Below are 7909 nucleotides of genomic sequence, written 5' to 3'. Positions count from 1 at the left end.
AAGTTGAACGTTGACTAGAGTTTACCAGTGTTGACTTGATAGGGTTAGTCAACCATAGTTGTAAAATGTTAATTAGAGATATATTGTATTATAGAAAGATTATAGTTCGGGGGATCGAGCACGAGTGATTTCAGGGATTTGCGAGTTATCGAGATACACGAGGTGAGTCTTCTCGCTATACGTTACCTTGAGTAGGTAACTAGAGTTATGTGATAGAATGCTTGTATGCTATATATATATATATATATATATATATATATATATATATATATATATATATATATATATATGTTATGTGTTGCGCTGCATTATTCTTTGTGATTTATGTTGTGCATGTTTACAGAGTTAGAACCTGAGGGTTCACAGAGTTTGGGTGCACGGGCCCACAAAGTTATAGCCTCGAGTGGTTAATATGTATTATATGTGGTATTTTGGGGAACTTACTAAGCTTTGTGCTTACAGTGTTTGGTGTTATTGTTTCAGGTACTAGTGACAACCGTGGGAAGGCGCCGGCTTGATCAGTACACACACACGGGATTTTTGTTATGAGATCTTGGGATTTTTGTATGACATGAATTGTATTTCAAACATGTGTGTTTTTACGGATATTAAATGAATTATGTTTTTATAAAATGCAAAAAATTGTTTTGAAATTTACGGTGTTACAAGTTGGTGTCAGAGCCTTGTTTGGGGGATTCGGGTACACCTTTGGGAGTATTTGAACTCAAACTGAGGATTTGGAAAATATTCTCAAAAAAAAAGAACCAAATTTTCTAAAAGAAGTAAAAGATTTTTTTAGAGAAACTCAGAGTAGAAACGTGTGTACGACCAGTTAGCGCCCGAACGGTGATTTCTCAAAATACCCTTATATTATATGTTTATGAGATTGATATGATGTATTCTCTTGTTAGAGTAGGCTAGGTATTCCTATTAGGACTAGAGTGCCCTGATTTGTGATGCCTTAGCCTAGGGAGAGGTGAGCTGCTATGAGATGCTTGAGAGTGAATAGGTAGCAGCGAGGAGCTTATGAGAGATCTGTTAGAAAGTGATAGAGTACTTGGAATTTGGGATCCGAAGAGGAGGATTTGGGGTGTGTACTGAAACGGTGTGGACAGTAGTATTGGGCCCGTACTATTGAAAGCACCGGGGCGGTGTACAGTTCAAGTAAGAACCTTCGGTATGACAAGGATCAAGGAGGGAAGAGTTGTCGAGTGTGAGTATGCTCGAATGGATTCTAATTTATTGTATGTTGTATTTCAGAGGTAGATCATGGTGAGGACACGTCTTATGCTATAGAGCAGCGGGGCTAGTGATGAGGAGATCCGCCGGATCATTCACGAGGAGGTGGTTGCGGCCATCAGGGCAGAGATTCCGGAGATGTTCGGGTCTATTAAGACCACGCTGATTGATACTTTTGACGAGTGTTATGCTGCTCTTTCTGAGGCTGCTGTTGCTGCTGCGAGGCCGCAGGGTGGTGATGTGTTGCTATTCCGAGAGTTCAGCAACACGAAACCACCAGAGTTTGACGGGACCCAGGACTCGGTGGCGGCTATGAGGTGGATTTGAGACATAGAGGGGTGTTTCTTCACTTGCTCATCTCCTGAGCATTTGAGAGTCCGGTTCGCGCTAAACCAACTTCGCTTGGGAGTGAAGGACTGGTGGAAGTTTGTGACAACGCACTTTTCGCCTGCTGAGCTTGCGACAGTGACCTGGGAGAGGTTCGCTGCCATGTTCCGAGATAAGTACATTCCCCAGGTGGAGACGGAGCATTTGGCCCAGGAGTTTCTGACCCTTAAGCAGGGTACTGAGTCTGTTACGGTGAATACCAGGATGTTCCACGAGAGGGCGATGTTCTTCCCTGAGCACGTGTCCACTGAGCAGGCACGCATGAGCCGATATTTGAGTATTTTGAGGCGAGGCATTCGTGAGTTCGTGGCGAACTCCTCGTACCGAAAATTTGCCGAGCTTCAGGCAAATGCCCGGAAGAGGGAGATTGAGCTAAAGACTCAGGCCAGGGAGGAGGCGGTGTCTTAGGGGAGGGATCGGCGACCGGCATAGTCCTAGCTGGCAGCCAAGCGGGCCAAGCCCGCTGATCCCAAATCTGGGAGCCAGAAGGGCCGCACTTGTGGAAAGTGCGGCAAGGGTCATGATGGAGTATGTAGAGCTGGATCTTGCTACAAATGTGGCAAGGAGGGGCATATGGCCAAGGACTGCCCCAAGGGGTTTGTAGTATGTTTTCACAGCACCCAGACCGGACACCGGAATGCGGAGCGTCTGCAGTTGCGGGGATCAGCTCAGGGAGCACCTCGGGGATCTGCCCCTGCCGCCATCAGAGCTACCGAGTCGGCCAGTGAAGGCCGAGGCGCCGAGGGCACGAGGGGGAGCCTTTCAGTTGACCGCAGAGGAGGTCCGCGCAGCGCCCGATGTCATAGCTGGTATGTATTTTTTCGGGTATTTATTTTGATGATTGAGGTATTGTGCTTATATTATGTTATGCGTAGGTACTTTTCTTGTGAATTATGTACCTGCCTTGGTGTTATTTGACTCGGGTGCGAGTCGGTCTTTTGTATCTTTGGCTTTTAGTAAGCATATTAGTGTTAGTCGCGAGGCGCTAAGTCGGCCTCTGAGAGTTTCCATAGCAGACGAGAGGGTGATATATGCCACAGAGGTGATCCGCGGGTGCGTACTAGAGATTGTCGGTGTTGAGTTCCCGATTGATTTGGTTCCTATTGCGATGGGTGATGTCTGTGTCATTGTGGGCATGGACTGGTTGAGCAAATTCGGTGCGGTTATCGACTGCGAGCGACAACTGGTGACAATACGAGACCCTAGTGGGGGAGTTCTTATGGTGTACGGTGAGGGTACCTGTTCTGGATCACCGTTTAGTTAAGCCGCTAGGGTGAGGCAATGTCTACAGTAGGGCTGTAAGGGTTTTGTGGCGTACGTGATGGATACGCGGGATGATTCCGAGAGGCCGAGGTCAGTGGAGGAGGTTCCGATAGTGCGTGAGTTCCCAGATGTCTTTCCAGAGGATTTGCCGGGTGTGCCTCCCGTGAGGCAAGTGGAGTTCAGTATCGATTTGGTTCCGGGAGCCACGCCTATTGCCAAGGTGCCTTATCGCCTGGCACCTTCAGAGATGCAAGAGTTGTACTCGCAGCTTCAGGAGCTATTGGGAAATGGGTTTATTCAGCCGAGCAGCTCGCCGTGGGGAGATCCTATCCTTTTTGTCAAGAAGAAGGATGGTTCACACCGGATGTGCACTGATTATCGAGAGTTGAACAAGCTGACGGTCAAGAACCGTTACCCATTGCCGAGGATCGACGATTTGTTCAATTAGTTACAGGGAGCATCTTGGTTGTCCAAGATTGATTTGAGGTCTGGATACCATCAGGTGAGGGTGCGAGATGAGGACATTCAGAAGACAGCGTTCAGAACGTGTTATGGGCATTACGAGATTTTGGTGATGCCTTTCGGGCTCACCAATGCCCCGGCAGTGTTCATGGATCTCATGAACCAAGTGTGCGGGCCGATGCTGGATCGGTCAGTGATTGTATTCATCGATGAAATCTTGGTATATTCGAGATCTACGGAGCAGCATGAGGAGCATTCGAGGGAGATCCTCGAAGTTCTTAGATCGGAGAGGCTTTATGCCAAATTCTCCAAGTGTGATTTCTGGTTGCGAGAGGTCCAGTTCTTGGGACATCTCGTTAACCAGAAGGGGATATTGGTTGACCCGACCAAAGTTGAGGCAGTAATGAGAAGGGAGGTGCCGAGGACACCCTCCGAGATCAGGAGTTTTCTAGGATTGGCCGGTTATTATTGGAGATTTATCAAGGATTTCTTTAAGAACGCAGTGCCACTCACCAGATTAACCCGGAAGGGTGTTGCTTTTTCATGGGGCCCCAAGCAGCAGGCCTCCTTTGAGACGCTTCGCCAAAGGTTATGCGAGGCCCCGGTGTTAGCCCTCCCGGAGGGAATGGAGGACTTTGTGGTATACTGTGATGCATCGATCTTGGGGATGGGAGCGGTGTTGATGCCGAAAGTGTTGGATTAAAACCCATTAGAAAGGGCATGTGATAGCATACGCATCGAGGTAGCTGAAGCCACATAAGACGAGGTACCCCACCCGTGACCTAGAGTTGGGGGTAGTGGTGGTCGCCCTCAAGATTTGGCGTCACTATCTGTATGGGGTTCGGTGTACGATATACATGGACCATAAGAGCCTGAAATATTTGATGGATCAGCCCAACCTAAATAAGCGGCAGAGGAGGTGGTTGGATGTGGTTAAGGACTATGATTGTGAGATCTTGTACCATCCGGGCAAGGCTAATGTGGTAGCCGACGCCTTGAGACGCAGGGCGGAGAGCGCCCCATTGCGAGGGGTATGCTTGTGTTTGACCATGATGGCTCCGGTGTTGGACACCATTCGTGGAGCACAGGCTGAGGCAGCGAGATCGGAGAACCAGAAGAAAGAGCGAGTTGTAGGGTTAGTATCGGAGTTCGTTGCAGATGGTCGGAGACTTATGACATTTCAGGGGCGGATTTGGGTACCGTTTGTGGGAGGGACGCATAGCATTTTGATGGAAGAGGCTCATCGGTCGAAATTCTCGATCCATCCTAGGGCCACTAAGATGCATTTGGATATGAGGAGGGAATATTGGTGGCCCTATATGAAGTGGGATGTTGCATGGTTTGTTGAGAGGTGCTTAACCTTCCGTAGGGTTAAGGATGAGCACCAGAGACCGCATGGTAGGTTGCAGCCGTTGGAGGTTCCCGAATGGAAGTGGGAACAGATTACCATGGATTTTATCACCAAGTTGCAAAGGACTGCGAGGGGAGTCGATGCAATTTGGGTGATTGTGGACAGGTTGACGAAGAGCGCCCACTTCCTTGCTATTAGTGAGAGCTCCTCCACTGAGAAGTTAGCAGAGATGTACATAAGGGAAGTGGTATCTCGGCATGGGGTGCCGATCTTGATTGTCTAATACCGGGATGTACGTTTCACTTCTAGATTCTGGAAGAAGTTTCATGAGGAACTGGGTACTAGGCTGCATATCACCCCCAGACAGACGGACAGAGTGAGCGGACGATTCAGACCCTCGATGACATGCTCCGGGCATGTGTGATGGATTTGAGGGGGAGTTGGGATATGTACTTGCCATTGGCAGAGTTTTCTTACAACAACAGCCATCATTCGAGCATTGGTATGCCACCCTTTGAGCTCTTGTATGGGAGGAGGTGTCGGACCCCCATTTGCTAGGGAGAAGTCGGACAGCGTGTTATGGGCAGTACTGAGATCGTACTTCAGACGACAAAGCAGATCCAGCTGGTCAGACAGAGGTTGTTGACCGCTCAGAGTCGTCAGAAGAGTTATGCGGACAGACACCGGTCCGAGCTTGAGTTTCAGGTCGGCGATTTTTTGCTCCTGAAGGTCTCTCCTTGGAAGGGAGTGATTCGATTCAGGAAGAGGGGCAAGTTGGGGCCCCGATATATTGGTCCATTTCTGGTGATCGCGAGGGTAGGCAGGGTTGCCTATCGTTTGGAATTGCCGGCGGAGTTGGGGCTGATTCACAACACTTTCCATGTGTCGCAATTGTGGAAGTGCATAGCCAATGAGTCGGCAGTGGTTCCGTTAGAGGATATTCAGGTGGATGTGAGCCTGAATTATGCTGAGAGACCAGTGGCAATCAAAGATCGGAAAATCAAGGTTCTGAGGAACAAGGAGGTACCCATGGTTTTGGTTTAGTAGCAGCATCAGAAGGGGTCCGATATGACTTGGGAGCCGGAGCGTGCGATGCGCGAGCAGCATCTGGAGTTATTTGCAGAGCGAGACTTCGAGGGCGAAGTCTAGTTCTAGTGGGGAAGAATTGTAACAGCCCGGATTCCTAGGTATTATTCATTCTTATATTTTTAGTATTTTGTGAGGAGACTCGGTGAGTTGGATATCAAACTCGCCGAGTAGGATCACGATTTGGGCGAGGATTCGTGTCTGGACTCAGCGAGTCCAAGGAGTGGAATCGGCGAGTCCACGCTGTTTAATGAAACCCTAGTTCTTCGGGTTTGGAGCCTATTTAAGGGCACTTATAGCCTCCCATTTGCGGCTAGCAGTCCCTTGAGAGAACCCTAAGAGAGCTAATTCATTTTGGGAGAGAGGAAGTCACTTTTGAGCCTTTGTATTCTTTGTTTAGCAAGAGGAAGGTGGCAAGAGCAAGGAGGAGGTGAGATTCCATCATATCCAGAGTCCAGAAGCTTCATTTTGAGGTAAGGGTTCGAATCTCTTTCAGTTATAGGGTTGATCTTTAGAGTTAGGATTTTATAACCCCTTTGGAGAGTGATTATGTGAAGAAAATGGTCCCTCTTCGAGTTTGTGCTTTGGATCAGGACTCAAAGAGGTCCAAAGACCTTAACCATGGGAGCTTTTAGGTTATTATGGAGTCATTGGACCTAGGTGGTTATTTTTGGGACCAAATCACCTGTTGATACCTTGTGGGGGTTATACAAGCATCAAGTTCCAAACTTTACATGACATTCATGTTTGGGAAGGCTAGATCTATGGTTTGGGAAGCAGATCTGACCTCAGAAGGTCAATAAAAGTGTGTGCATGGCATGAACTCGCCGACTTGTTCTTGGGACTCGGCGAGTAGGGTTGGGGGTTCACGTAATATGTTCAGTGAGTGGACTCGCCAGGTTGGGGGATAACCCAATGATTCAGGAAGAGTCAATAGGGGGTTGAGTCAAGCTGGAACTCGCCGAGTTGTTCTTGAGACTCAGCGAGTTGAGTCGTGGTTACCCTGCGATTCAAGCCAGGTGGAACTCGTCGAGTTAGGGGAGTGCTCGACGTGCCAAGAAAATATCTGAGGGAGTCAATGAACGCGTTAGACTCGCCGAGTTGCTTTGGTGCACTCACCGAGTCTGGTCAAAGTTGACCGTTGACTAGAGTTGACCAGTGTTGACTTGATATAGTTAGTCAACATTAGTTGTAAAAGTGTTAATTAGAGATATATTGTATTATAGGAAGATTATAGTTCGGGGGATCGAGCACGAGTGATTTCAGGGATTTGCGAGTTATCGAGATACACGAGGTGAATCTTCTCGCTATACTTTACCATGAGTAGGTAACTACAGTTATGTGATACAGTGCTTGTATGCTATATATATGTTATGTGTTGCGCTGCATTATTCTTTGTGATTTATGTTGTGCATGTTTATAGAGTTAGAAACTGAGGGTTCATAGAGTTTGGGTGCACGGACCCACAGAGTTATAGCCTCGAGTGGCTAATATGTGTTATATGTGGTATTTTGGGGAACTCACTAAGCTTTTTGCTTACAGTGTTTGGTGTTATTGTTTTAGGTACTAGTGACGACCATGGGAAGGCGCCGGCTTGATCAGTACACACACACGGGATTTTTGTTATGAGATCTTGGGATTTTTGTATGACATGAATTGTATTTCAAACATGGGTGTTTTTACGGATATTAAATGAATTATGTTTTTATAAAATGCGAAAAATTGTTTTGAAATTTATGGTGTTACACAAGATGTACCGTGATTTGAGTTAGATCTATCGCCGCTGGAGTAGAATACTTGAGCCTTTTTATTTCCATTCTCGTCTCGATCACATTCCTTGGTAAGATGGGGACCGCCACAATTTTCACATCCAACTCTAATAGCATGGATCGTTTGATCCATTTTTGTCATTCTTCGGTCTAGGCTATCGAGTTTAGCTATCACCGCCGCCATACCATCATTTACCGAATTTACTACTCCTCGACTCACTTCATTCCTCAGGTTGTGGTATTCTCTAGAGTGCCTGGAGAATTCTTCAATTAACTCCTTTATTTCCGGAGGTGGCTTTCGGTTGAGTGGGCCTTGTGAATCGAGTAGTTGCCTCGTGGTGACATTCACTCC

The sequence above is a fragment of the Lactuca saligna genome, chromosome 4 (assembly GCF_052625555.1).
Source record: "Lactuca saligna cultivar CGN05327 chromosome 4, ASM5262555v1, whole genome shotgun sequence".
Lineage (NCBI taxonomy): Eukaryota > Viridiplantae > Streptophyta > Magnoliopsida > Asterales > Asteraceae > Lactuca > Lactuca saligna.
This window is presented reverse-complemented; position numbering follows the sequence as displayed.